The sequence below is a fragment of the Loxodonta africana genome, chromosome 12, assembly GCF_030014295.1.
Source record: "Loxodonta africana isolate mLoxAfr1 chromosome 12, mLoxAfr1.hap2, whole genome shotgun sequence".
Lineage (NCBI taxonomy): Eukaryota > Metazoa > Chordata > Mammalia > Proboscidea > Elephantidae > Loxodonta > Loxodonta africana.
In genome coordinates, this window is record NC_087353.1 from 68,688,053 (window position 1) to 68,702,428 (window position 14,376).

General features: G+C 46.2%; 1 non-coding gene across 1 annotated transcript; it reads left to right on the plus strand.

Moving 5' to 3' along the window:
- The first annotated feature begins 3,988 nt into the window (after nt 1-3,988).
- On the plus strand, nt 3,989-4,060 carry TRNAT-CGU (transfer RNA threonine (anticodon CGU)). The gene has a single exon. It is a non-coding gene; the product is annotated as a tRNA-Thr (tRNA).
- The last annotated feature ends 10,316 nt before the right edge of the window (nt 4,061-14,376 follow it).

Sequence of the window (14,376 nt, forward strand, 5' to 3'; positions counted from 1 at the left end):
AGGCCGAAGCTTTCTCTCCCTGGAATGGGAGAGTGTCCTGGATTCATCTTTGTGGAATTGGTTGGAAATGGCTTTTCAAGCAATCTTAACTGTGGTTAAGCAACGTTAAAAATTTTAGTTCAGCAGGGTTTGGGAAAATCATGACCAAAGGGAACAAGGAAGTAAAAAGACGTCAAGGTTGGGCTCCTAAAACCTTCCAGAGGCCTTTTTGAAAGGCTGATAAAAACTGTGACACCCATTTCCCAGAAAAACACACATACATTTTACAGAAACTTTTGGGGAGTTCAAGGTTCCTAAGTGGCACAGTTTGCCCTTGAGGTGATTCCAACCCACTCAGTGGCGATTCAGAAAAAGTCTTGGTGCTCTGCTTCGGTAAAGATTGTCATTGTTGTTGTTAGTTGCCATGTCAACTCATGGTGACCCCAAGTGTGCAGAGAAGAACTGCTCCATAGGGTTTTCAAGGCTGTGACCTTTGAGAAGCAGGACCTGTCTTCCAAGACACCTCTGGGTAGATTTGAACCAATAATCTTTCATTTAATAGTCTAGCACTTAAACATTGATGCCACCCAGGGACTCCCCGTAAATCCTGTGGAGCAGTTCTACTCTGTAACACATGGGGTCACCATGAGTCTGATGTACTCCACAGCAGTGGGTTTTTAGGGAAGTTCACAGATTTCCTGGTCTTGTGTGGATGGGTCCCAGGTTAAGAATTCTTATTTCGTGAACAGACACAGGGAAACAAAGAGTTTCAGAAGAAAAGACTTTATAGATTTTTTTCCCTGAAATAGAAAAATGTGACGCAGTTTCAACACAAAAGAAATGTAGATGCTGATAAACTATTCAGATTTAGGCAACTTAATTATACAGATGAAACAAAAAGATCAAAAGTATTCCATCACGTCGTATGGTTTTGTCCCCAGATCAATTTGACACTTTCTCAGTGAAAATGTCACCTCCCCCAGATTCTTCAAAGCACCGTCTGCTTCAGCCAACACTGAGCTCTAGCATTTAGATTCCCTGGGGAGACCTGGGATCGAGACACATTTATTTATAAGCCATCAGGACGTGCCTGCACCAGGGACCCTGTGAGGGCTCAGGGATCTGTGCTGGATTTGAGTTCATTCCTTAAAGGTGAAGAATAGACAATTCCTGCTCACTGAGAAACTGGAGGCTTCTGCTTGATCAGGGAGGGACTTGCTGGCAGTTCAGCATAAGAACAGTGGCTGGAAGCCACAAAGCCAAGTTTCCCTGGAACCGCCTTAAAGACCCCTCCCACACTGAAGGGAATCCCACACATTGAGGCCTTCAACAATATTTATTGAGGGTCTACGGCAACGGGTTTTTTTTTTTTTTTTTCTTTTTTGGTACCGTGTGCAGAAGGAGCCCTGCTGGCCCAGTGGTTTAGCACTCAGCTGCTAACCAAAAGGTCAGCGGTTCAAACCTGCCACTGCTCTTTGGGACAAAGATGTGGCAGTCTGTTCCATAAAGCTTACAGCCTTGGAAATCCTATGAGGTAGTTCTACTCTGTCCTATAGGGTCGCTGTGAGTGGGAATCCACTTGGAAGAAATGGGTTTTTGGGTTTTACTGTGTGCAAACCTTGGGGCCAGGACAGATCCCCCATGTCGGTATCTTTTCCACTCACCTGCCAAGAACTTGACACTTGAGCACAACTTCCTGGTGTTTTGAAGTTTTCTATTTGTCTATGGAAGCCGTGGTGGCACAGTGGTTTAAGCATTTGGCTGCTAACCAAAAGGTCGGCAGTTCAAGTTCCCCAGGTGCTCCTCAGAAACCCTATGGGGCAGTTCTACTCTGTCCTGTAGAGTTGCTATGAGTTGGAATTGACTCGATAGCAACAGGTTTGGGGATTTGCCTATACACCTGCATAGTGGGCTATGGAACATTCTTAAAATATGTTCTCATATACCCCACTGCATTTGCTGGTACCACTAGGCGAGGACATGTGGCAGAATGTTCTCTGTGGCAAAAAAGGCTTCAAATAGCCCAATGCCTAACTCCCAGAAAACGGCTGAAACAGTTATGGCACTGCCAGTCAATGGAAACCATGAAGCTATTAAAGAGAATAACCGATCCATGCATAATGATCACATTAATTACAGTATATAATTTATTACACCTTAATGATCATAGTATATAATTTATTACATATTATGCGCTATAGGAAACCCTGGTGGTGTAGTGGTTAAGTGTTACAGCTGCTAACCAAAAGGTCAGCAGTTCAAATCCACCAGGTGCTCCTTGGAAACTCTATGGGGCAGTTCTACTCTGTCCTACAGGGTCGCTATGAGTTGGAATCAACTCAACGGCAATGGGTTTGGTTTACTGTACTATAAAATATTGCTAATATTATATATTACACTGAGTAATAGAAATCATTAATTATACTTATCAAATAGTACCCAAAAAACCCAGTGCCATCGACCTTTGACCATTGGTACAACTCAGAGCGACCCTATAGTTGGAATCGACTCGATGGCACTGGGTTTTTTGGGTACTATTTGATAATATAATTAATGATTTCTGTTACTCAGTGTAATATATAATATTAGCAATATTTTTATGTGTTATTATTTATTGTGTGGAGCCCTGGTGGCCCAGTGGTTAAAAGCTCCACCACTAAGGAAAAGCTCAGCAGTTTAGAATCCACCAGCCTGCTCCTTGGAAACCCTGTGGGGCAGTTCTACTCTGTCCTATAGGGTCTCGCTATGAGTCAGAATTGACTCAATGTCAACAGGTTTTTCTTATTTATTGTGGTGTTTATACTGTATTATGTACAGCTCTGGTGGCACAATGATTAACTGCTTGGCTGCTAACTAAAAGGTCAATGGTTTGAAACCACCCAGCAGCTCCACGGGAGAAAAACCCGGTGATCTGCTCCCATAAAGATCACAGCCTAGGCAACCCTAGGGGACAGTTCTAGTCCCTAACATCGGGTCGCTGTGAGTCCGAATGGACGCCACCGCACACAACATGTATCACAAACCACTGTGTTATTAACACAAATCGAACCAAACCCACTGCCATGTAGACTGCAACTCACAGCGACAGGGTTTCTTTTTTAATCTTTACGGAAGCGGACTGGCGGACTGCCACATCTTTCTGCCCAAATCGGCTGGTGAGTTTCAACCGCTGACCTTTCGGTTAGCAGCTGAGCGCTTTAGCCAGGGCTCCATAATTATTAACACATCATTCATGAAAAATCCAGGTGCAGAGAACCATAAAGTCAGCCTGTTTGTGTAAAAGCGCACGTTGGAATGTACAAATGTGCATATAAACTGTGATGTGCACTACGATCACCTGGACAAACCCAGCGCCGCCTGGAGAGCTCGTTAACGCCCGGGCTGCCGGCCGCTTCCCTGGTTTCCCCCAGCTGGTCAGGCGCGAGCCCCACGGCGCGGTGCCAAGTTCCCCGCCGCCGCGCGTCCGCCCTGCGCAGGCGCAGACAGCCCGAGTCGGCCGTCCCCGCCTCGCCGAGGATCGCTAGGGGTCGGCCTGATAACGAGGAGCGCCACCCTTCCTCCGCTTTCCTGGTGCCCAGCGCTCCTCGAGCTGCAACTTTTTTTCTCTACAGAGGAAACTAAGGCTCCGAGATGCGCCTCCCCAGCTCGCGCACGCAATCGCCGGCGGAGCTGGGATTCGAACTCTGTTCTCTGAGACTCCAGCAATCGCCCCACCCGCCCTCGAATCCCGGACACGCCTCCTGACGAGGCCTGTGGGGACTCCGGGGACGCTGCCCAGGTCGCTTCCTCTCAAGACAAGGCTGGAGCCCGCTATAGGGGCCGGGAGACCCCACGGGCCGCACTCCCGCGCTTCCCAAGTCCAACCGAACCTCTAAAGGCTGCCGGCGGTGCCTTGGAGCCCCGCCCCCCGGCCGCGCGAGGAGGAGGAGTCACGGCAGCGCGTGCTCGCGGGAGGAGCTCACGGGAGTGAAGCCAGCATAGAGGTTCATGGGGCCGCCATTCTAACGCAGGCGCGGTGGCCAAGTGGTAAGGCGTCGGTCTCGTAAACCGAAGATCACGGGTTCGAACCCCGTCCGTGCCTAGCGTCGGCTTCCCCTAGTGGGTGGAAACTTTTTAGGGGTGGAATCACTTTTCCAGTGTGATATAGTAGTCCACGCTTCTGGGACTCCGAAATTAGGTCTTTTTCTACGGACTGCCGACCGGCACTAACTGTTTTCACTTGATCTGACTTCAAACCCTCCTCCCTTCGTCGCAGAGGTAAGACTCAGCGTTATCCAACCCAGGCCTCTTTGCTGCAGCTTTGGCCGCCCGGCCATCTGCTCCTTGCGGACAGCGCCCCCTCCCGTACCCGGGAGCCTCTGCCTCCGGGAGAAGGTGGAGGGCTTAGGGTCCGCGGGGTCGCAAACTCAAACATCCAAGCTGGCCCCCTGGAGAATGCAGGGCCTGGGTAGAGAGGGAGGGAGTCCTGGTGGCGCAGTAGTTAAGCGCTCTGCTGCCACCAAAAGGTCTACAGTTCGAACCCACCGGCCACTCAGTGGGAGAAAGATGTGGCAGTCTGCTTCCGTAAAGATTTACAGCCTCGGAAACCCTGTGGGGCAGTTCTACTCAGTCCTGTAGCGTTGCTATGAGTAGGAAATCGACTCCAGGGCAACGAGTTTTCGTGTAGAGACCGATAGTAACCCCAGCAAAGGCCCACCACGCTTCGGGCAAAAAGCTGATGATATTTGGCTTAAGAGTCACTTTCCATTTTTCTGAAAATTAAAAATCCAGTCTTATCCACTTTGGAAATCGTGGTGGTGTAGTGGTTAAAGTGCTACGGCTGCTAACCAAGAAGTCGGCAGTTCGAATCCACCAGGGGGTCCTTGGAAACTCATTGGGGCAGTTCTACCCTGTCCTGTAAAAAACAGTAGGGTCGCTATAATGAAAGAACTGACTTTTCCTGATACCAAATCCACACCCAGAGCAAGCCGGTGTCTGGCGTGCTGTTTTTGGAAGGAAATACATTTGTAGGCATTGCATTCAAAAAAGAGAAAATCCTGGACATGAAAATCTGAACTTGTCTCTCTGAGCCTCCGTTTTCCGTTCTGTAAAATGGGAATGTGGTCAGCGTTTGTGAAGCAGGTGGCAGCGTCTCAGTAAATGGAGCCACCATCATACTACTCAGGGTTTCTTTGCATCACAAAAGGATGCACCACAGGGCAGCTCAAATGCATTTAAAGATATTATGCAATGACCCCAACGTTCGAGACTGGCCTGCTGTATAATCTGAAAACCAGCTTGGCTAAAATTGGGGAGGAAACATTAATGGCGCTTCTGGTGGGTAGCTGAAGGAACTGGACTCTCGGGGGACCTCTGTGAATGAGGCAGACCAGGAAGGGCTCTTCTTAGCTGACCAGAAGGGCGGGGAGTGGGAGGGGACCGCAGGAGCCTCCAGGGTTAAGACTCCGGACTCTACAGCAGTGATTCTCACCTCTGAGCATTCATCAGCATCACCTGGAGGGCTTGTTAGGACCCAGATTGCTGGACACCACACCCAGAATTTATAAGTCAGTAAGTCTGGAGTTGTTGGTTGTTGTTGTATGCCTTCCAGTCAATTCCAACTCATAGCGACCCCGTGTGACAGAGTGGAACATAGGTTTCCTAGGCTGTAATCTTTACAGGAGCTGATCTACAGGTCTTTCTCCCGCAGAGTGGCTGGTAGGTTCCAACCGCCAACCTTTCGGTTAGCAGGGGAGTGCTTAGCCATTGTGCCACCAGGGCTCCCTAAGTCTGCAGTGGGACCTGATAATCTGAATTTCTAACAAGCTCCCAGGTGATGCTGATGCTGCTGGCCCAGGAACCACATGTTGAGAGCGACTGCTATCCTGGGTGGTGTAAACGGTTTGCTCTCTGCTACCAGCTGAAAGGTTGGTGGTTCAAAACCACACCATGAAGAAAGGACTGGTGTCTACACCAACAAAAAGAACATCGAAGAGGAAATCACCAAATCAATACCATTTACAGTAGCCCCCAAGAAGATAAAATACTTAGGAATAAATCTTACCAGAGATGTAATAGACTTATACAAAGAAAACTACAATACACTGCAGGAAACCAAAAGAGACCTACATAAGTGGAAAAACATACCTTGCTCATGGGTAGGAAGACTTAGCATTATAAAAATATCTGAGTCAGAATTGACTCGACGTCACTGGGTTTTTTTTTATTCTACCAAAAGTGATCTATACATTTGATGCAATTCCGATCCAGATTTCAACAACGTTCTTTAATGAGATGGAGAAACAAATCACCAACTTCATGTGGAACGGAAAGAGGCCCCGGATAAGTAAAGCATTACTGAAAAAGAAGAACAAAGTGGGAGGCCTCACTCTACCTGATTTTAGAACCCGTTATACTGCCACAGTAGTCAAAACAGCCTGGTATTGGTACAACAACAGACACATAGACCAATGGAACAGAATTGAGAATCCAGATATAAATCCATCCACGTATGAGCAGTTGGTATTTGACAAAGGCCCCAAAGCAGTTAAATGGGGAAAAGACAGTCTTTTTAACAAATGGTGCTGGCATAACTGGATATCCACCTGCAAAAAAAATGAAACAAGACCCATACCTCACTCCATGGACAAAAACGAGCTCAAAATGGATCAAAGACCTAAATATAAAATCTAAAATGATAAAGATCATGGAAGAAGAAAAGACTGGTGATCTAGCTCTGTAAGATTACAGCGAAGAAGAGCCTGTGGAGCAAGATCTGGGGACCTTGTTAAAATACAAACTTGAACTCAGAACTGATTTTGACTAAGAACTGATTCCACGACAACAGGTTTGGTTTGCTCTAAAGGCAACCATATTCTAAAGCATATTCTAAACCCAGGGACATGTGTGCATGCATAGATATAAATATGTAAGTTAATATATATAAAATAGTGAATGCCAGTGCTTCTGACACTGAACGTGGGGATTGTTTTAAAATGCAGATTCCGACTCAGTAGGTCTGGGGTGGGGCCTGAGACTCTGCATTTTTAACAAGTGTCTAAGCCATGTTGATAGTGCCAGTCTGTGGCCCACACCAAGTAGCCAGGGGATAGAAGGATACAGGCCAAATCACAGTTGTTGCTTCTTGGGAGGGGAATAAATGGGGAAGCTGTGGAGATGACATAAACATGCATCATTTGGATTTTCTACAAGGATGTTTGTTTGTATTACATGCATGATTTTTTCCCCAGAATCACCTTCAAAGCCCAGTAAACACAAAGATAACCTTTTAGAACATTGGCAAAGTGGAATGATCCAAAATTCAAACAGAAAAATGCTTGAGTGTTCTCCTCTCTCCCCTGGGACATCCGTTCATTTCTTTTTTAAAAAGTGCCAAAAAAAAAAATCTTAAAACCAAACAGTAGTTTAGCTTAACTAGTAAAGAATACCTGCCTTGAGCATTGTGCTGTTTTAAGATCTATTTATAAGGAGATCAAATTGACAGCAACTGGAAAGATTAGATTGGAAGCTTAGGGGGCAGTGAGTTTGTGTTAATGGGGGAGGAACGACTCAGAAGAGGACGGTGAGAATGGGTGCACGCCTCGAAGAGTATAATCAGTGTCAGTGAACGTACGTAGAGAAACTGTTGAATTGGTGCACACTTTCCTGTGTGTATTCTCAACAACAAAATAATTAAAAATTTAACAAGTGCCACGAAAAGCAATTATGTTCCTCCTCATTAAAAATGTCACAAAATGTTCTGCCCCATTAATTAAAAGAGAGAGAGAGAAAAAAAAAAAAAAAAAGCTTCCCCCCTGGACAGGTAGCCTAGTATCTGAGAAGGATGGCGTTATCCATACAAATTTTCCTGTCCTTCCCTCTTGCTCCAAAGAATGAACCAGCGCCCTTTCTTTGTGACATCACCCAAGAAAACTTCCCAGCGCTTCTTGGCTTCGGCTGAAGAGTTTACTTTAGAAAAAGGCAAGTTACATAGTGTACTGTAGATTCCACTTATAAAAAAAAAATGCACAAAATAACTGAGGGTACATAAGAGAAGTGCCTTTTTTTTTTCCCCCTTGGAAGATCACACATTTAATCTCAAAACCCTCCCCTCTGATTGAGATCTGGGATGCCACAGAGCTGTAAAACCAGCTTGGGACATGCTGCAGCCTGAATACTGAGTCAGAATCAGAAAATACTGAGCAAAATCCTGAATTCGGGTTCCGTGTACGTTGGAATGGGTAAAGCTGATGACGTGTCTGAATGAGCAAGAAGTTTTTATGTTGATTTAAGCCACTTGTATTCATGAATACATGAAGCCATGTTTGGATTTCTGGAACTTTTGTATTAAGTTTATGTCTGAAAGTCACCTTGAAATCAGCTGTCTTTGTTCTGTGAAGATGGTGAAGATTGTGGAAGGGAAAGCTAAGAAGGCCCCCGATGCTGAGGAGTGGGGATGAGCGAGGGGCAGGTGTAACAGAGCCTAGAGTGATCCTCTGATACAATTGTGTCAAGATTGACCATAGGGTCTCACCCCATCTAGGGCAAGGGAGAATGAAGAAAACCAGACACAAAGGAAAGATTAGTCCAAATGACTAATGGACCACAAGTACTACAGCCTCCACCAGACTGAGTCTACACAACTAGATGGTGCCTGGCTACCACCACTGATTGCTCTGACAGGGATCACAACAGAGGGTCCTGGACAGAGCTGGAGAAAAATGTAGAACAAAATTCTAACTCACACACGGACAAAAGACTAGTCTGACAGAGCCTGGAGAAACCCCGAGAGTATGGCCCCCGGACACCCTTTTAGCTCAGTGACGAAGTGTCACTCCTGGGGTTCACCCTTCAGCCAAAGATTAGACAGGCCCATAAAACAAAATGAGACTAACTGGGCACAACAGCCCAGGGGCAAGAACAAGAAGGCAGGAGGGAACAGGAAAGCTGGTAATGGGGACGTGTCATGGGGTTGGCAACCAATATCACTAAGTAATATGTTTGCTAATTGTTTAATGAGAAGCTAGTTTGTTCTGTAAGCCTTCATCTAAAGTACAATTAAAAAAAAAGTGAGACCTTTAAAAACCATAATAATTTTTTCATAATGTCTTAAATTGTTTACTAGCATGGTTAATATTTTCTTTCTTTGCTTCTAGAAGCAGTATACCTTCTGTTTGATTTTGTCAAAGTTGCTCTTTGATAGACTACTTATAAACAAAAAAAAAACGACTTTGTAATAAAACCAAAGCCTTTTTTCCTTTGGGGGAAAAAAAAGATTGACCATAGGAGAGAAAGTGTGTTTGCATAAGGAGCCCAGGGCTTTGTGGAAAAGAAATGGAACTCCTGCAACCCACCTCTCTCTTATTCAAAGTTAGAACTAGAAGAAAAAAAAAAAAAAATTAATTAAAAAACGAAAAGGTTAGGGAGACCTGTAAGGATAGATCATGGTAGCCAGGGGCAGAAAAGGGTAACAGGACTTCTGAAGCAAAAGAGGGGGCCCAGGATTCTACAAGGATCCACACGTTAGCAGGGAAGGGCCCTTCCACTGGGCTGCGGCCAGTGGCAGAGGGCGGTGTTCAACAGTGACGCCATGTGGCGGCAGGAAGCAGGTGCAGTGCTAGGCTAATTTCACTTGGCCCCACCTCTACTAGGAACTGATGAGAGCCTCAAGGGGGGCCATGTAACCGCTTGTACCTCGATTTCTCCTTTTGTAAAACTGGAATGGCACACATTCTCTGCGTTCCTCTCTCATGGAGTTTTTCTGGTGACACCTTGTAAACATCCACCAGCAGGAGCAGTTCTGTAAACAGTGATCACCTACCTTATGGCATTTTAACCAGCTGTCATCTAGTTGATTCCAACTCAAGGCGATCCCCTGTATGTCAGAGTAGAACTGTGCACCATAGGGTTTTCAGTGGCTGGTTTTTCAGAAGTAGATCACCAAGCCTTTCTTCCAAGGGAACTCTGGGTGGACTCGAACCTCCAGCTTTTCAGTTAGCAGCAAGCCCGTTAACTGTTTGCACCACCTGGGACTCTTATGGCGTCATGGGCAGCCATTAAAAGGAATAATGTAGATATGTACTTATTGATCTGTGAGTGAGAAAAGTTGGTGTCCTGCTTTTGTAAAAATAAAAAAACATTTATCAATACACGTATGTGTATATGGGTCTCTTGAAACGTGAAGAGCACATAGCCCACGTGGAAGATACCACATCACTCTTGAGAAATCATTTTAATTGTCCTGGACTCCAGATTTCTGGGTCCACGGAGTTGGGGTGCCCCACCTAGGCCATTTGCCCTTAGGTGTCTTTTTGAACCTTGAGTCTTTAAAGGAACTGTCTTGCTTAAGTCACCTTCAGGTCAAACAATAGCCTGGTAAGCAGCTTGGTGGAGATCCTTTTGTCTTAGATAGTGGGCTCTTCTGGTGAATTACAGTGACCTTCAGGAGACTACCCTGTTCAGACCTGCCCATATATAACCTGCTTTCACTGTCCCCTCTTTGGAGTGCCTTCCCAATACTTTCAGGTTGACACTGCCTGATTCAAATCGTATCTACTCACAATAAACACATTCTGTTACACTAATTTCTGGTGTTTCTCCGCACATTGAGGCTTTTGACACGCTGTTGACGAATACCGCCAGGTGGGGTGTGAGGTGGAGAGGAATTGAAGGGAAAATTATTAATTTTTTCCTAATATCATGGCATTGGCAAAGAAGCTGTGTTACTTTTGGATTTACTACTTTTGTGACAGAAACGTACCAAGTTGACAACAGCAGCAAAAAAAGGAAGATGTAACGAGTGAACAGGTGTCAGGGCTCTGGACAGCAGAAATGTTAACGGGGGGCCGACACTACCATCGATAAGATGCCACGTCTCGATGAAAAAGCTCCCATGGTCATCTGAGGTGACCCGTCCGAGGAGAGGCCCACCTGGTGGAAGCCGGGCAGTTCTGTGCCCTCGGAGTCCAGCCCACAGCACTGGCACCTCTGCCATCCAAGCTGACATGATGTGCTTAGAAAACCGACATTAAAGAATAAAAAATCAAACTCTTAATAAAGGAGGGAGTAGTGTGTATACGTACATGAGCTGAGAACCACATTTCAAAACCAGAATCAGGCTGAGTAGCACTTAAAAGAAAATATTGTGGCGGGCCCCTGGAAGGAGCAGACGTTGTCTGTATCACATCAACTTCAGTTTTGCCGAGCAAATCACCAGGCTGGTGTTCCATGAGCGTTTCCCCTGACTCTGTGCTCCCTTCTCCTTCAGCCCCATCCTTCTCACACTGGTGAGTGTGGGTGATTTTTACTTGCTGTGGATATAAAAAGGAGCCCTGGTGGCACAGGGATTAAAGCCCTCAACTGCTAACCTAAAGGTCAGCAGTTTGAACCCTCTAGCCACTTCACAGGAGAAAGACGCAGCAGCCTGCTTCCGTAAATATTACGGCCTTAGAAACACTATGGGTCAGCTCTACTCTGTGCTATAGATTCACTATGAGTTGGAATTGACAGCAATGGGTTGGGTTGGGTTGGGTGGGTAAAAAAAGAACCCTCAAATTTGAGACCTCTCTAGATGTAAAATCTGTCACGGTTCTTGGAACAGACCCAAATAAAAAGCTCCACCTTCGAGAAGTGTGGCGGGCAGACTCTAAGATGGCCCCTAATTACCTCAGGTGGTAAGAATTGAGTAACTTCTATTCCAGGTCATGAAGGTAAGGGATGGCTGAATTTAACCTCAGCTCTGCATTAGAAGAAGAGAGAATTTTAAGTCAGGGTCAAAACTCAAATACCTACATGGCCAGGCAGGTGACCTAAGTGAAGCCCGCCGGGTAGGGACTATGCTTTTATCTGTTTCGATGTTGTACTCTACAAGGAACAGAACACCCATCCCCACCCCATGCTCAAACTAGCTTAAACAATAAGGAAATGTACTATGCATTTATCAGGAAGTCAAGAGGTAGGATGGGTTTCTGGGTTGGTTGAGCACCTCCACCAGGCCACCACAGACCCACGTTCCTTCCATCTCTCTTCTCTGCCATCATAGTGTTGGCTTTGACCCAAGGCTGGTCTCAAAATGGCTGCTGCAGTTCCAGGCATCACATCCAAATATATCTCATCTCATTGGTCAGGACTGGATCACATGCCTCTTCTCCAACTAATGACTGGCAGTTTCCCCTGAACCGCCTGGTTGAGCTGGGGAGGGATTGAGGAAGAATCATGGAAAGAATGGAACTACCATGGCCAACTGGAGAAAGAATTTCCCATCTAGGGCAGCCACTTGAGGCAGAGATGCTGGTGCTTAGCAGCCTCTGTGTTCTCTTCCTCCTTAGCCCAGAGCAAGGTATCATATTTCACAGCCCCGTTGTGTCCCATGGGGCCTCATGACTGGTTCTCACCAGTGTGGCCCATTTCCTAGCTGATGTGGCTAAGAATTGATGTGCCTTCCCCATACTCTCCTCCCCTGTCCTTCAGCTCAATATAAAGGATAAAGCCCCAGGAGGTGTCAGAGCCATGAGATGAGAGAAGCCTGGGTCTCTGAATGCCTTGTGGAGCAGGAAATGAACTTACACTGTGTTAACTATTAGGAGCTTGGGGGTATTTGTTACAGCAGCTAGCCTACCCTGACTGTTGTTGAGTGTCATCAAGTCGATTCTAATTCATAGTGTCCCATGGGACAGAGGAGAACTGTCCCATAGGGTTTTCTTGGCTATAAGTGGTACAACAGTTAAGCGCTTGGCAGCTAACCAAAAGGTTGATGGTTCGAACCCACCCAGCGATTCCACAGGAGAAAAACCTGGCAATCTGCTCCTGTAAAGATTAAAGCATAGGAAGCCCTGTGGGGCAGTTCTCTTCTGTCATATAGGGTTGCTATGAATCGGAATTGACTCGACTGCACATAACAGCAGTCTTTAAGGAAGCAGATCTCCAGACCTTTCTCCGGCAGACCCGCTGGGTGGGTTTGAACTGCCAGCCTTTCAGTTAGCAGCCGAATGCTTAACCGTTGTGCCACCAGGGCTCCTCCTCCCTGACCAATACTCCACTACTCTGCTCCAGCTGACTGTTGCTCTGTAGGAATGCAGACCCACTGCTGCCAGATCTATTTTTTAAAAAGCCAGAAATTTTGGGTAAATATGAAATTTCCCGATTTAAAAATATAGGCAATGGAATCAAATTTATTATTATTATTTTAAATGTCCTGCAGGCCAAATGAAATACATCTGTGGGCTGAACTTGGCCTGTGGGCAGCAGTCAGAAAAACCCAAGTCCAAGAGCATTTATTTTTCAGCTGGTCCTCTGAATGGGTCTAAGAGGTGATGCTATCTCCACAGTCATGTGGGTTCCAGAGAAGAATTCTATGCTGATGGGGGGAAGTTGATCTTTTTTTTTTTTTTTTTTACTTTCCGTCAGGGTTGGACTTCCTAGTGTTCTTCTGGTTTTTTGACACACTTTGTCCACTCCACTGAAACTCTAAGAAGCCAACTCTGAATTTCTGGATGACCAGGTGCAGCAGGCCAGGCAGACCCACCCACCAAGAAGATGTTGGGGCTGCTTTCCCTTTGGTTTCACTGGGCCGAGGTGCAGAGTCCCTGGGTAGTGCAAATGGTCAAGAGGTTGGCTGCTAACCAAAAGGTCGGTGGCCACCCAGAGGCACCTTGGAAGGAAGGCCTGGTGATTTCCTTCCAACGGTCACAGCCCAAAAACCCTGTGGAGCACAAACTCTACTCTGAAACTCCATGGTGGTTTTTTGGGTAAGAGGGAGAGCTAAGGGGCAAGCATGAATCTGACACCAGGGCCAAACAATCACATCTTAAAGGAGAGAAGGGCAAACCCTTTGAACTTGTAAATCTAGTCACAGGATTGTTGTTGTTGTTCTTAGGTGCTGTCGAGTCGGTTCCGACTCATAGCAACCCTATGCACAACAGAACGAAACACTGCCCAGTCCCGAGCCTTCCTTACAATCATGGTTATGCTTGAGCTCATTATTGCAGCCACGGTGTCAATCCACCTCGTTGGGGGTCTTCCTCTTTTCTGCTGACCCTGTACTCTGCCAAGCATGATGTCCTTCTCCAGGGACTGATCCCTCCTGCCAACATGTCCAAAGTATGTAAGACGCAGTCTCGCCATCCTTGCTTCTAAGGAGCATTCTGGTTGTACTTCTTCTAAGACAGATTTGTTCATTCTTTTGGCAGTCCATGGTATATTCAATATTCTTCGCCAACACCACATTTTAGAGGCGTAAATTATTCTTCGGTCTACTTTATTCTTTGTCCAGCTTTCACATGCATGTGATACGATTGAAAATACCGTGGCTTGGGTCAGGCGCACCTTCGTCTTCAAGGTGACATCTTTACTTTTCAACACTTTAAAGAGGTCCTTTGCAGCAGATTTACCCAATGCAACGCGTCTTTTGATTTCTTGACT